The 16,581-nt window shown below is 31.0% G+C and overlaps 1 pseudogene; it reads right to left on the reverse strand.

The window, feature by feature from the left end:
• Positions 1-343: 343 nt before the first annotated feature.
• On the reverse strand, positions 344-5,960 carry LOC131053987 (alpha pinene synthase, chloroplastic-like; annotated as a pseudogene).
• Between the last annotated feature and the right edge of the window lie 10,621 nt (positions 5,961-16,581).

Here is a 16,581-nt window from a genome sequence, read left to right on the forward strand (position 1 = left end):
GTCATTTTACCTCCTTTTGGTAAAAAACTTGATTGTTGCAGCGTTGTTTTGTGTTTTTGAGTTGATTTTTTCTATAATTTTGGGCCCCTTAAAAGCACTTTTAATTGCACACAATAATAATTTATACCCGGACATGATTTGAATTATCTAAATAAAAATAAAAATTATGAGAAATTATGCTTAATCATACAAAGGAATAAATATCTAATTAAAAATATGAATGAGACAAAAATAACATATAAAAAATGTCTATAAAAATCACATCATTATGTATTCTTTGAAAGAAAACTAGTAGATTTTAGCAACATAATGAAGTGTGTATAACCACTATGTACATAGAAAATTAGTAAACTAGACTCGTTATTATAGATCCAATATATCAAAGGACATATGTGAGTCCACCAACACAACAAAAGAACAAAGCCTACACACATAGCTGCCCAATGAGGATTTGAACCTTGGTGGCAGTTTTACCAAGCAAGTGTTTTAACCCTTGCATTACATGTGTCCCCCCAATCAAAGGACATTTTTCTTAATACTCCATATATTTAATCTAATTAAAAAGTTATATAGGTACCGGTTCAATCATGGCTTTGGTGATAAGTTTTTTTGTCTGAATGTCTGAGACACTAATTCCATCTCTTTCTTTGTAGAGAAGTTGGATACCTTTTGATAATGCATATTTATGATATTTGCTGATTATTGGAACATTATCAGGTTTCAAATATTCCCAATTTAGTTCCTTGAGTTTTTCATCAATTAAGGAATTGAGATACTCCAATGCATCCTCCTCTGTAGATCTAGGATTGTCTTTCAAATAACACGCTATGCCCGATGCTAGTTCTCCACGATCTGCCTCAGCCTTCAAAAATACCATTATACTTTTATAAAATTTCAAATTAAATGCCTTTAAACCAATTTAATTGATTATATGCATGGAAAAACATGATATCTTGAAAGTTGAATTGACTAAATTTATAACATACCTTGAAAGTCTTTGTGTCACCTCTTAATCTAAGGGTTAAGCATAGAAGATCATTGAACTTTGAAGGGTAATCAATTTCTTTTATAATATCATCATTAATGGGCACATCCAATGATAGTAGTGGTTGTAAGGTCACAACACGATACCCAAAGCTTACTTTTCCATTCTCTAAATATTCCTCCAAAGATGGTATATACCCGTAGCAATCCAAGTTGCTTCCACCATGAAAGAATCTATGCAAATTTCCCACTATACACAAACAATATTCCAAGTTAATTTGTTAATACTTGAATTTATAAATAAATTACTATGAAAATTCTACATAAAATAAGTCTCTGAATGAAATTAAATCAAATATTTATATAACTCTAAAAAAGGTAAAAATCAGATCATTTCATAATGTTAAGGAAAACCAAAATATATTTTGATAGGCCATGCATATGTACTGATTTATTTTTATTGTAAATCAAATTATGTTATATACAGGTAAAATTCTATAGTTAATATATGATACATATATAATACCATACTTTTTTACATGAAAATGTAAGATTAGGAGCACACACACACAAACACACATATATATGTATGTAATATACATACATACATACATACATGCATACACACATACATACATATATACATACATATATGTGTGTGTGTGTATGTATGTATGTATGTATGCATGCATGTATGTATGTATGTATGTATGTATACATATACATGTATACATTTATATATGTATATATAAACATATATATGTGTGTGTGTGTATACACACATATGTATGTATGTATGTATGTATGTATGTATGTATATATATGTGTGTATATATATAAACACACATATATATGTATGTAATATATACACACACATACACACACATATGTATGTATGGAATATATGTGTTTATATATACCACACACACACAAACACACATATACATGTATGTAATATACATACATACATACATGCATACATACATACATATATGTGTGTGTATGTATGTATGTATGTATGTATGTATGTACATGTATACATTTATATATGTATATATATATATACATATATATGTGTGTGTGTGTGTATACACACATATGTATATATGTATGTATGTATGTATGTATGTATGTATGTATGTATATATATGTGTTATATATATACACACATACACACACATATATGTATATATACATATATGTATATATACATATATGTATATATACATATATGTATATCTACATATATACGAATACACATACACATACACATACACGTACACGTACCCATACACGTACACGTACATGCACATACACACACACACACACGTACACATACACATACACATACACATACACATACACATACACATACATACGCACACACCCACACACACACACACACACACACACACACACACACACACACACACACACACACATACTAAAAGAGTAAGTAATAATAATAGTATGAAAAAATCCCTCCTACTTAGTATATGATGTTAGCTATAATGATATTTTAATAACTCGATATAAATAAATAAAAATTAAACAATTAATATATATTTTTATTATCAATTATAGTTAACAAGTATAAGAAAGGATAATAAAAACCTACTCTTTGCATAGAAGGAAATAAGAGATCAATACATCAAGAAAACTGCAAAACATATGCTTTATATATAATTATGTTGTAACTTATTTCCTTTTTAAATAAAACAAGTGCATTTTAAATTATTTCACCTTTGTATTATGGTTCATACTTTTAATGAATTATAAATGAGATGTTAGTAATGAAGATGTATTTAAGATTAAATGTTTTGGTGAAATGAATATATTAGTTGAATTAAATTTCTTGTTTTTACACTTTATACTAATATAATAAAAATTGCACATATGAAAAATTAAGTATTTATATAAACATACAGCTTTACGTGCATAGTTAAGTTTGTCTCTTTCTTGTGTTTTTTCAGCCTCTTGAGCCATGCTTCTCACACCCTCATCAAAGGCCTTGAATGCCACTTTCATAAATTCTGGAAGTGCTTCCATGAATGCTAAATCCCACCTTCATAAAGCATAAGACAATCTATTATCACAATATCTACCTATCAATATATTAATATATTAAAATGCTTATTGTCTACTAATGTCTAGAGAAATATGTTTTGAAAAGTACATAAGAAATATGGAAAGATAAAACAATTTACATTTCTTCTTACTATAAAATATGATATATGTTATCATTAATCTATTAGTTGTTTATATGGACAACATGGTCCCTATATAAATAACTAGATTTGTAGCATGCACATGAGTGATTTCTTCCTTTAACTCACACCAATTACCAATATAAGTTGTACATACCTCTTAATGGCTTGTGTGAAGAGTTTAAGTTCATCCAAAGTTCCGTAAGTGTCATAAATATCATCTAAACAAGTGAGAAATGTACACATCTTTGCAAACCCAATTCTAAAAGTAGAATATTTTGGATCGATACACACTCTAGCTGCTGAAAAGTAAAATTCCACATGGCGATGACGAGCAAACTCTAGTTTATCTAGACCAGACTCTTTCCACCATCTAGAATGCACACACACTACTAAATCAACATGATTTTCTAATCATTCAACTATAAAGTATATTGTAAATGACTAAGGCACCAAACTAAAAGGACATCTTTCATAACATGAATTTTTTACCTTGAGACAATTTGGAGCTCTCGTTGTTGAATTGATTGGATCATATTGAAGTCCAACTTTGCTAGTTCTAGAAGTTTTGAGTTATAAATACTACAACAATTCCAAATTTATGATGTTAGAATATTTTAGATATATTTAAGAAAAGTTAATACATCCAAGTTTACGTTGTATTAAAATAAAAAATCAACTGTGTAAATTAAAATTTCCAGAGGTTTTAAATTAGTAGATCATGAGTATGTTATAAGGAAATGGAATTACTTGTTTGTGGTCTTGGCATCTCCATATATGTCAATATAAGTCCTTGCTTCCAACCTAGGCACATTGGTGTGCCAACCATACTCTAGATTGTATTTTATCTGTTGCATCACATAAATTAGAATCTTAGTTGATAAATGGATTGATAAGATTAATATGAAAAAATATTAATGATTACATGGATACCTCTTTTGAAATATTAGTATTATTAATATTTGGTAGAACTTGTTTTAAATATTTAGTAGAAAATGCTTTGGCATCATCCAAATCTTGCTCCTTAGGAAACGCGATGAGTGAAGCTCGATACAAATTTAGAATGCTTCTTAATTCCTCATTTGATAGAGTATTTGAGCATAAAAATTGTCCATCATTATCTTTGAACTGTAGCAACATGCCTGAAATGATATCAAGTTAGAATCAACTACATCCTTTGTTAGTATAAATTATAATATATCTAATATTAATGTTTGGTACTTCAATTTTTTTTTATTGTATTGATAATACTAATTAATATAATTCAAAAGAACATTTTACTTGATAAATAAGTGTAAAGATGTGTAAATTTGAAAATACAATAAAAAAAAATCTCTATTCTAAAATTTATAATTTACTTACAACACTAACCATCTACTCTTTCTTAAAAAACATATTCCAATAAATATTGAAACAAAATTTAATCAATTTAAAAATATACATTTTTAATTTTTTTTAATTTATGAATAAGTGTGAGAATTCTACTAATTAAGAAACATAAATACATGTATTCACAAAAAGATTGGTCGATACATCCAACGACTAAAAACACACACGTTAAGCTTTGACCTCTAGACTTAAACGTGTCAAAACACTCAAATTGACTGACATTCTCATGATCACACCCAAACATAGGTAAACCGAAAATAAAACATAAAATTAAAATAAAAAGCTAGAGTAGTTCAACAATCGGATAAGATAAAGCCGAGAGTGTGAATGTGCCCCATACATCAACAAAATCTAGAATAGCTAAGTCCAAATAAAATATAAAATTAAAAATAAAAGCCAGAGCCACAAAATTCGACTAAAATAAGACTCATAGTGTGAATTTGCCCCATACATCAACGAAATCCAAAATAATGACAGAAATATGTCAACCTTCATTAATATCCATATTACTTATTGTCCAGAATAAAATGTATATATTACTTATTATATTTATAAATGAATAAATGAATGTTTTCTGATTCAGTGATTACCTGAAGAGACGCCATATCTGTGCAGGCGAAGAATTCGAAAGCCCAAGGCTGTGGTGTTCAGATCCGCGCAAGGACTCTCTCTACCACACCCAATGCCATTCATATCATCCCAATACCTGCTATTCAAACAATTCTTGCATATCATTACAAATATACTCTACAATGCAGTTGTAACTATCAACTTGAAGAAACAAGCGAACCTGTAAACATAGTCGAGAGCTGCTTTTATTTCAGTTTGGAAATGGCGGTCAATTCCAAGACGCTCTACATCATCCACCATTGAAAGACGTTTATAAAGATCATCTGCAGATGAAGAGTTTAGATGAAGGGCATTGAACATGCCCTTGATCTCCTTAATCACCTTCTCAGCACGTTCACCATAACATGGAGCCTGCACCAGATCATCACAAAAACATATCAAGACCAAAGAGATGAGGACAACAACTTATAAGAAACTTAAGCACAGTAAAGTAATTTACGTCATAAGATTTAGGGAGGGATTGAAGAAAATCATGATCCCACAAGTTGGGGTGATGATTTCCAATGCGCCGTGTGATGCCTTGTTCATCAGTGGTAGTAAGTGCCATATTGATTGGCATTCGGGCTACTCTGCGGCGTGATGGGTATAGTTTGGTAAGACTAGGCTTATCATCATGGTGAATGGAAGAAGGCTTATGAAGTGGTAGCTTTTGTCCAATGAGAGTGGAAGCCAAAGGCTTAAAGCAAGGCAGAGACATTTTGGGACTCTAATATTATTCTTCACAGCAAGGAGGATGTTTCTCCTTGTTCTGGTGAAGCTTGCCAACCCCTGCAATTTATAGTACTTCCATCAGATTTTGAACGGCTGAGATGAACTTGTGTAATCTTACCATTACTATAATTCCTTTTGTAGCGCTCCAATAATTACAGAAAATTCAGATGACTGGTCGTTTTACATGAAAAGTACAGTGGCGTAACTAAACAAAATGCTTTCCAGTCCAGTGCTTGTGGGAATGAGATCCTCAAGCGTACAAAACAGATTCCAAGCTTGGTTGATGGGTTCGTATGTCACCTCAAAGAAAGCAAACAAAATGAACAAATGAACAAATACGTCTCGACTGGGAAAAAAACAGAAGAAGATGCAGACCACCAATAATAATATCCCGTGTTTGTTCGTGCGAATTCTTCGCTCTAAATACAGTGGGATCAGCAGCTCCACAAATGGGGCTTTCAATTTTTAAAAATGGAAATGGATTTTTAAAATAATGGTCAAATATGACGGTAGTAATAGATTAATTATATTCAATTACTATTTCAATAGACTAATCGTTCTCAATCTTTTAGGGATAAGTATTGACATGACACTAAAACATAGAGCTGGAGCTGCTGAGATTTTTTAGGAAAATTTTAAAGATGGTGGTCCCATGAATTTTATAGTGTAGTTCACCGGCTCAAATTTGCATGCCTAAAAAGTAGGGGCTTCTATTTTCTTAGAAAAGATTTCAAATAATCTCCTAGCACAAATGTTTTCCCTTCATGGGACCCCTGCCTTATTTTGGCCGGTAGCTGCTGCTGAAATTTTTTTAGGAGCAATTTGTGGAGTTGGTGGCCCATGATCTTAAGTTACATTAAAAAAATTCTTTAAGAATAATTTGTCACATAAATTTCGAAAAAAAATGTGAACTATCTCAAATATAACAAAAATTGCACTTAAGCTTTACCATAGAAACATAAAGTAATACACTAATTATGTCCAATTACTATCCCAAGTATAAGTTCCCGCACCACTAGCGATCCTCTCCCTTACTATAATAAATTGATTCTTAGATTTTCAAATTCAACTTTCTCATCCTTGAAATCTAGGTAAGGGAGAAATACTTAATTATATTTATTACATTTATTATCTTCATTCCTAACTCATAAATTCAAGGTTTAATCATTGTTTAATTAATGACATTACGTGAAAAGAAGTGGAAGGAATTTATTTTCATTAGATTATTTGATAAACCTAACTTTTCTTACATGAATGAATGTTAATCCTTCTCTCATTAGAGATCTCAATTTTTTTCTGGATATAATATAATAGAAAATAATATAACATTTATATATTATATATTATATATTATATCTTAAATAAATTATTACGAAAACATGAAATTAATTTTTTATTAACAATGTTTTTTATATTATATTAAAGATACGACATAATAATCATCAATGTGTCTATCCAAATTGATCGAAGTTATGATTGTGAAAAAAAAAGTTTTAAATTGGCATGCTATTAGTTCTGTTCATCACCATAACGTTTAACCCACTAATGGTGCATTGATGTATATCTTGTCAATTATGAAAATATCTATGCAACATACAAAGATGCACATTTGAGTGTGATTATTAATTCATTAATAATAAAAAATTGTTATATGATAATTTTTAAATAATTAATAAATATGATAAAAGGTGAATCTTGTATGTTGTAGAGATAAAAGTGTCAACTATGCTAACTCTTAAACGGTGTGCCATTGATCATTGTTAGCTAACATGTGATACCCAAAACTGTTACAAATGTGATTTTATTTTAAATCATTCAAGATAGATAATGACTAAATTTAAAAGATAAAATTTATTAGTTGAAATCTTGTTCTTTTAAAAGTTCACAATAAGGATAATATGTGTATTTATTAATCAATATAATTTAACTGAATTTGTTAATAAACAATAGTTAAAAAAATAATTATCAATGGATTGATTAAGAAATTTCCCCTGATCTTTAGGCTTTCACATGTACAAAGAATATGTTGACATTTCTTTATTATTTTAAAACCGTTGTATAGGGGAAGAGTTCTAATTACAACCCATGTTCCAATTACCATTCACTCTTTGCTTACATAATTCCTCAATTGTCAACTTATAAGAAACCAAAAAGTGTTAACTTAACGCCCATTAGTAAAAATTTCACATATATTGATCACTGATTATTTTAATAGGGGGTTTGTGCAACTTTATTGGTTCCCATAGTGCATAGACTACTGAAACATTTTGAGATGGTTGTAGTGTACAATAATTGGGGCATCTTTAAATATGTATTGGGTGAGACTTTGAAACAACCACTTTTTGACCCTATTAGCACCCATAGTGCACGACTCCTGGTACATTTTGAGGTGCTTGTAGTGCATAGTTATTAGGACATCTTTAAGTAGGTATGGAGTGACACTTTGATACAATTACTTTTTGACCCTTGTGTGCAAATTCTGCAACATGTGTCATCAATAATCAGAAGCGAGAACAATAGCTATAAACAGTTAAATCACGTACAAAGACAAGAAATCATCAAAATCCGATATAATTTACATTTCATGAAAATTTATAATTAATGCTAGTGGATGTATTCTGTGAATTAGAATTAAGATTAAAATTGCAGTTAAAGCCCTAGTTGTGGCTGTGCCTGTGGTTGAAAGTATTTTAGAGAATGGCCACATGCTTTTTTAAATTGCACGTTCCAGTTATCTGTGGGTCCCATAGACTGTTTGACCTTGTGAATATTATTAAAAACATTTTCATACTTTATACCTCAAGTTTTTTCTACAAATTGTATGTTCCGTAGATCCCATAAACTGTTCAACCTTATAAACTTATTAAAAACATTTTATAACTCAATTGTATGAAAAGTTAGCCTTAGAGTAGATTATTGCTACGAATTATAGTTCAAACTTATGTATTATGACCATGTTTGCATTCATCGAAATCAGGTCTAGATTCACATAGAAGAATTACAATGAAAAATATATAGTCAAGGTAAAAAATTAATAAGGGAGAGGGTCTTATGGTGGCCATCCTAATTTCGCATCTTTCAAATTTTGTTTTAAATATTTCAATTTTAAATTTTTTTTTACAACTATTTATTTGTTAATTTTTTTATTTAAAAAGTTGGTTTTTAAATTCACATGGTCAAACATGATGCCACATAACATGCCTTTCTGTCAAGGTGTCCTAAATGGTCCCAAAAAGAAGTAAGACCCACAATTGTGCGTTAAGTCTCGTTTATTGTTGTGCTGATGTGGCATCACAGAATTGGTTATTTTTTCAAATTTATTGGAATCTTTTTGAGAAAAAATATTGACATGACATTTTTTGTACTCCACTAATAAACTAATTATGCCCCATTAATGGACTAATTATGTCCAACTACTATCCCAAGTATAGGATCACACAAAACCATCAAGCCCTTGTATTGTATTGTGCCCCACTAATGAACTAATTATGTTCAATTACTAATTATAGGGATTTCAAATTTATTTATTTGACTATAAACTTGTATTGTAGTAAATTGTATCCCTTAACAAATTCACACTTTATTTGGCACCTAGTTTATTGTGCTTTTTCATTGATCATTTTTTGCCTATTTGTGCCCAATTACACTTTAAATCTTAATTGTTAATAACACAATTTTAATGTGGGCAAATACTTAATTTAGGATTCAATCTAGTATCATAAACCACAGAACTCACGACTCCATTTTAGAGGCCCTATTTTGGTGGGACCTGGGCACCCAACAAAGGTGTCTTGCCAAAATTCCTTAAAATGTATAGCTAGTTGCAAGTGTGAGCCTTCACATTTTCAAATCTAGTCTCGATTTTGGTACTTGACCATTTTATGTTGGCTTTTTTTTAATTATAAAAAATGTCTTCTCATCCCTATATAAAGCACTACTTCTATCATTCATAAGGGCTAACCGATTTTAAGACATTTTATGAAAATTCAAATGGTCAAGCAAGCACTTTAGGTGAGTTATAAGCATATTGAGAAACAAACTACAACATTCAACATTCAAGTATGATTTAATATGTGTTTTTTATGCTTTCTTATCATATTATTACATTAACACTTTAAGGACTTGTCTAAAGAGCATTGCATAATCACCATTTCCATTCTTAAGGTAATAATCATTTCAATTCAACATTCCCATTAATACTTAGGCTCTATCCTACTAGGGATAATCTCTCTTTTTCATCAAGAACAACTATAGTGGAGAGGTGGGAACAACAACACAAGGTTTGACTTAGGCAAGCCCCTATACAACACAACCATTCTTTCCCAATTTGTGTGTGTGGGTTTAGATATGATAGTAGAGAGTATTACAAGTGCACTAAGAAAATAATGACAAACATTCCCAAATTTCAAACAGGCAAAAATAATTGGACTAAGGCACCCAATACACATGTTTGATGTTTTTTGGATGAATTTTAGAGAGATAAACTTATAAAGGCTCTTGACTACAAATATGCTTCATTATGTTTGTACAAACGCCCATTGATTGGGCTGCCCAACACATCAGTTTGACACTTGTAGGCTCAATTTGTAAATCTAGGTTCCTTTATGCATTCTCTTTCTAGATTTGGCCTACTATGTTGCTTTTTTGTTATGAAATTTACTTTTATTGTTGAAAGTCATCATTATTCTATCATTAAACCTAGATATTGAAAACACAATTTACAATTTCAATTGCATTATAACAAAGAAACATAAACCCAACTATTTATCTCTCCTATTAGGACCATAAATGAACCTATGTGTGTTCCAATGCTAAATTATGGAGATTTGAGATCGTAGTTTGCATCCATAGACCTTATAAGTGACCTGCATGATCTTTTATTGCCCAAAAGATGAGAATTTGATCTCAATTTCTCAATTGCATTGTCCACTCCCTTTGGCTCTTTGATATAAGCAAGAATGTATCTTTGGAATCCCATGATTTAGTAACCTACCACAAACTCTAGTTTATTGACCAAAAAATGCACTCAAATGAGTTTTCGCCAAACTAAGACAACCATGGTTTATAAGCCTACCAAGATCTCTAATTCGTTGGCCAACAATTACAAATAATTTGCTTTCACTTGACTATAGAGCTCCAATAATCATTTTGACACTTGCTAGATTTTTTTCCTTAAATCATCTGACATCCAAATAATAGTTTAGGATAAGAAAAAAAATATGGAATGCGGTTTTGTTGTTTTTTCCTAAATCAGCTAACACACAAATCTGAACATTGAAATAAACTTCTTTTCTTGAGCCACTTTTAGTGAAAGGAAGTCAAATTGCATTGAATATCTTTGTGCAAACCTGAAAAATATTCGTGAAGAATAAAAATAATTATGTATGAATGGCTAAATTAACTTAAATGTGATTGACTCTCTAGAGTCTAAACATTTATCTTTCTCCTCCAATACTATGCTTTTTCTGTAGTAGAAAACATTGATACTGACGTGTTTAGAGACAAGGGAAATGTAGAGCTACAAATTAATTGCTAGCTTCATTTTAGGATGAATAATGGAATGACATTTATTGAAATTCTTATATCCCCAATTCAATTGAAAAAGAAAGAATTGTTTTTGGGTCACACAAAAAATTGATGACAAAGCTTCTCAATAGTTACTAGGTGAGAAGCATTAAATATAATTCTTAAAAGTGGATCCATATTCCAAAATTTCATATTATAATAGCTTAAACATGCCTCATTTAACTTAAGAATCCCAAATAATAATAAAATAGAATTTTCATTATACAAGAGATGATATTATTTGTCAAATTATGATGCCCTAGAAGCTATACTACTTGGATTACTAAAATATAGTAGGTTTCGATTTTACATATTTCTTCTCAAACGAAGAGGAAGAAACTAGTAGGATATAAAGTAATATCAAAGGACACACTTGATTGTTGCTTTAAAATGATTTGTCAGCCATAGTTTAGAGGAGTGAGAGCTAAAGATAATCCAATTATGACATGAAATATAAATTTTTCACTATGCCTGATTCGGTTGTTATTGTTGGATATCTTAGCTGCAAATATTATATTTAGTTCCCCAAAGTTAGACATGTGATTAAAAAGTCAGCACATAGTACCATCCATTAAAGAAATCTTGATAGAAAAGTTCAATACATAATTGATGTTTATTGATTGCCTAACTCATTTTGAGATATCAAAAAAATAATGATTTGTATCTATTTGCAAAAATTCTTATATTTCATACTATTAAACCTTTGATAGAAGACTAAGATTCACCTGCTCACTTGCCTTGACAAGTTTTCTCCTAGTTTGCACTCCTTCATTCTTGTCTCCAATAATTTGATCCTATGAATGATTCTTTTGAACATACTTTGATAGAGTCTTGACTACCTTCTCTAATTCATTTTTTCGTGTCTCCTTTTCTTCCTTCTCTTCATCTTCTTCTTCTACAATGTAAGGAGCACCTTTTGTTCCACAATCCTTAGATTCTTTTGTAGTTTGATTCCAATTTTTATCTACTTTTACATTTGTTCTTTCAACCATCTTCTCGAATCTCTTGTTGTAACATATGTAGGCCTTGCTTCTTTTTAAGTAACCGAGGAAGACTCCTTCATTAATTCTTGAGTCAAACTTTCCAAGGTCTTCATTATCTCTTTTGATGTAACATTTTCTTTCAAAGATTCTAAAATACTTGATAGTAGCAGTTCTTCCATACCACAACTCGTAAGGGGTCTTACAATAATTGAATCTCACTTTCACTCTATTAAGAATATAAACAATAGTATGCACATCCTCTTTCTTGTACATATTGACCAAATTAGTATCATTTAACAATTTCCTATCCATCCCTTGAAATATTCTATATTTTCTTTTTGCTACCCCATTTTGTTGAGGGGTCCTAGGAGAAAATAGATGTCTCCTAATACTGTGATCTTCACAAAAATTAAACTCATTTGATATAAATTCACCTCATCTATATCATACTTTAAGCATTTGATGTTAGCATCTATTTCATTCTCAACCATAGACTTGAAGGCTTTAAACTTATTTGGGGATTCTAATTTTTCTCTTTAAAAAGTAACCTATGTCATTTTAGAATAATCATCAATAAGTAACATAAAGTAAATTATTTTACCATTTAGTACTCTTGTCCTGATAGGTCCACATAGATCAATGTGTATCATCTCTAAATGCTTTGTATTAGACTATTCCTTACTATTGAATCTTGTCTTTGTTTGCTTTCTCACTTGACATTCCTTGCATAATGTGTTTCTAGGCTTGATAATCTATGACATATCTTTTACATCTTGTGTAGAATTGATCTTTAGCATGTTGTCAAAATTGATATGTCCTATCCTGCTATGCCAGAATCAAAATTCATAGCTTTGACCCATTAGACAACTACTTCCTTTAGCTTTCTTTAGATGGTAAATTTTTTTATCAATTCCCATTCCTTCTACAGTTAGTCTTTCTAAAATACCTTTTATGATTTCACACTTTTTCATGAAATTTAAGTTTGTATACTTTGATACACATTTGGCTATCATCGAGAAGATTATTTTTTAGTCCCTTAACATAGAGAACATCCTCATTTTTGTTCTTTCCATCAATGATAATGGTTCCTTTGCCACAAATATGAGAAGACTCTTCACCTCCGAACTTAACTTATCCACCATTCCATTTTTTTAGATTGATGAATTTTCTTCTATCATTTGTCTTGTGATTTGAACACCTACTCTCAATCGCCCAAGCATTTGTTTCTTCTTTTGCATGAAAAGCAGTCTACACAATTAAAGGTTTTTTACTATTTTCATCAGTAGGTGAGGTACCAAATTGCTTACAATTTTCACCATTATCAACTTTCACATCCATAAATAATGTCTCCTCATTTGAGTCATCACATTCCTCATCTTTAGATGAGTGATACTTTCTTTAATTTGAATAGAAGCTTCTTTTAGGCTTGTCTAGTTTATCTTCTCCTCTTTTAGTTCTATCATCTCCTCTTCTATTGTTATTTTCCTTTAAAGTATATTTAGATGCATAATGAACAATTCTTCCACAATTAAAACATTTGAAGAGTAACTTAGCTATGTATTTTCTAGTGCCCTTCTTTAGTCTTCTCAGAAAGTTTGCTTCTACATCATCAAGGTCATCATCGCGATCAACATCATCTTCCACTTTCTTACTGAATTTGAATGAAACTTCCTTCTTGGGGTTATGTAATTCAAAATCTCTCATCTCAAAGGTAGTGAGAGAACCATAGAATTGATCCATTTTATATTAGTCCAAATCCTTGATTTCCTCAAAAGTAGATACTTTTGAACTATAGGGTTTGGGAAGCAATCTAAGTACACTTTTCACTACTTCATATCCATCCAAATTTCCACAAATACCTCTGATTCCATTTACTACTTCTGTTACATGGTGTATACTATCAATGTTTTCCTCTTTTTTCATTCTTAGATTTTCAAATTTGAATTAGAAGTTCTACATCTTGATTTGTCTTATTTTTTCATCTCCTTCATATATTCTAGTGAGCTTCTCTCAGACATCTTTAGCAAGCTCATAGTTCATCATATTCCTAAGTTCTAAATCAACCAAACCACTTATGATTGCATTCTTTTATTTTACATTGTTCTCATACAATCTAATCTCATCCAAAGTATCTAGAAGAGTAGAGAGAGAAATATAACTATCTACAACAGAGTTCTAAATTTCATATCCTATAGCATTCAAATATGATTCCATCATTAGCTTTGAAAAGGTGTAGTTTGTAACATCAAACTTAGGTATCTTGCAGGATTCATCTTGTTTCATCCCAAACCTTCCTCAAGTCGTTAAGCTTCTTCTAGAGGAACTCAACTCTGATACCCATTTTTAAACCCATCCCAAGACTAAGTAGGAGGGGGGGGTGTGAATTAGTCTTGTTCAATCACCTATACTTTATACCTCAAATCAACATCAACTTATCCTTAATCTTATCAATAAGAATGAAATGTATAAAAATAAACACCAATCATAATAGAACACTAGATTTACATGGAAAATACAAAGAGGATAAACCACATTGGTAGTTAACTCACAATATATGAGCCTAATTATAGTAATTTTTTTTTACTTATTTCCAAGGAAGCTCACTACTTTTGGAAGGACTTGAAGGTTGAGGTGCACTACCCCGAGGAAAGATACAAGGTACTTGTAGGATGAGACTCAATGCCTCATGACAAGATACAAAGAAATTGTTGGGAAGACTCACTATCTCTAAGCAAGGTACATGAATATATGAATCAAGATGAAATAAGCCTTTACAAACAATGACTCCAACAATGTCTAAGTATGTAGTTGTCCTTGAATCTTTGTCTCAAGTGACCAACTTCAAAATAATCACTACACATTGGCTAAATTTTGCATCACATACATTGCAATTAATATGATCATGTAAGTGCATACACATATGCTGATCCACACACTCATGCCACTCATTTAGAGTAATTTGATCTTATACATATATCATCCTTTTCATCATAAAAAATCAACTAGGTCAGCCAAAACAAGGTATATTTAAGAGTTTATCTCCAAATTATATAATAACATAGTTTGAACCTCAAACAATTATTAGTTATTAATATAATTATAAGAATTAAAGTTAAGAAAATATGATATTGATAGTATCATCAAAAAAGAAGTATTTGGGCACTTACATGATGAATTGAACTAAAAATCTCATAAAGAAGGAAAGAAAAATAAAAGAAAAAGTAGTTGACACAACTTACTAGTTTGTAGACATTCGGGCCATGTAGCTACTGTTGGCATTGAATTGTCATTGATATTAACCGGTATAGGATGGCTACCATTATAAGAGATGTATGTGCAACACTATCATTGATGCATACCAGATGTGATGTCTTTGATGTCATCTAGTATTGCAGGTCATCGGTAAGGGAGAGAATGTCATTCAACACAATGGCCATTGGGGTCACCAGTACACAAGTTAGTGTTTGACTTGTGTTGGAGATATGGAAAGGACACTAGTATGATATAACAACCGGTAAATGATGACATCTGCAAGAGAGCATGATGCTGGTCATTTGATTATGATGAAGAGGGGGAATGTTATCTAAATCACATCAACACCGAGAGAGAATTATGTGTAGGCCACCAGTATGTTGTGTGGATGAAGAACAACATGACTCCCATCGTATGAAGAGAATACTGACAGTAAGAGTGCCCAAACTAGATCACATGTGCCTATTTGAAGATATGCTTCTCAAACAGGGAAGCCACATTGATACAATGTTGGATGCAGATGACAAGGATCCACTCCCACCAGTAAGTGGAACTTATCTCCTATTATGCAAAGTGTGCATCATAGTTTTGTGAGACAAGACAGAAGAGTTAAAGGCAAGTGCTTGAAGGCTCACACTAGATCTACCGATGAATCACAAAGATGCCTCAAGTGCATGAAATCAAAGATATGCACTGGACGGACAAAGAAGACATAATGAGGTACCAAAACTATTGAAGTGTGATGGGTTTGTCACGTGCAATAGAGGTTTGCAACTTGAGGTCAGACGGACAATAGAGATCCTGGTGTGACTGTTTGATCAGATTGCGGTAGGTAAAGGAAACTGTGAGACCATTCTTGG

The sequence above is a fragment of the Cryptomeria japonica genome, chromosome 2 (assembly GCF_030272615.1).
Source record: "Cryptomeria japonica chromosome 2, Sugi_1.0, whole genome shotgun sequence".
NCBI lineage: Eukaryota > Viridiplantae > Streptophyta > Pinopsida > Cupressales > Cupressaceae > Cryptomeria > Cryptomeria japonica.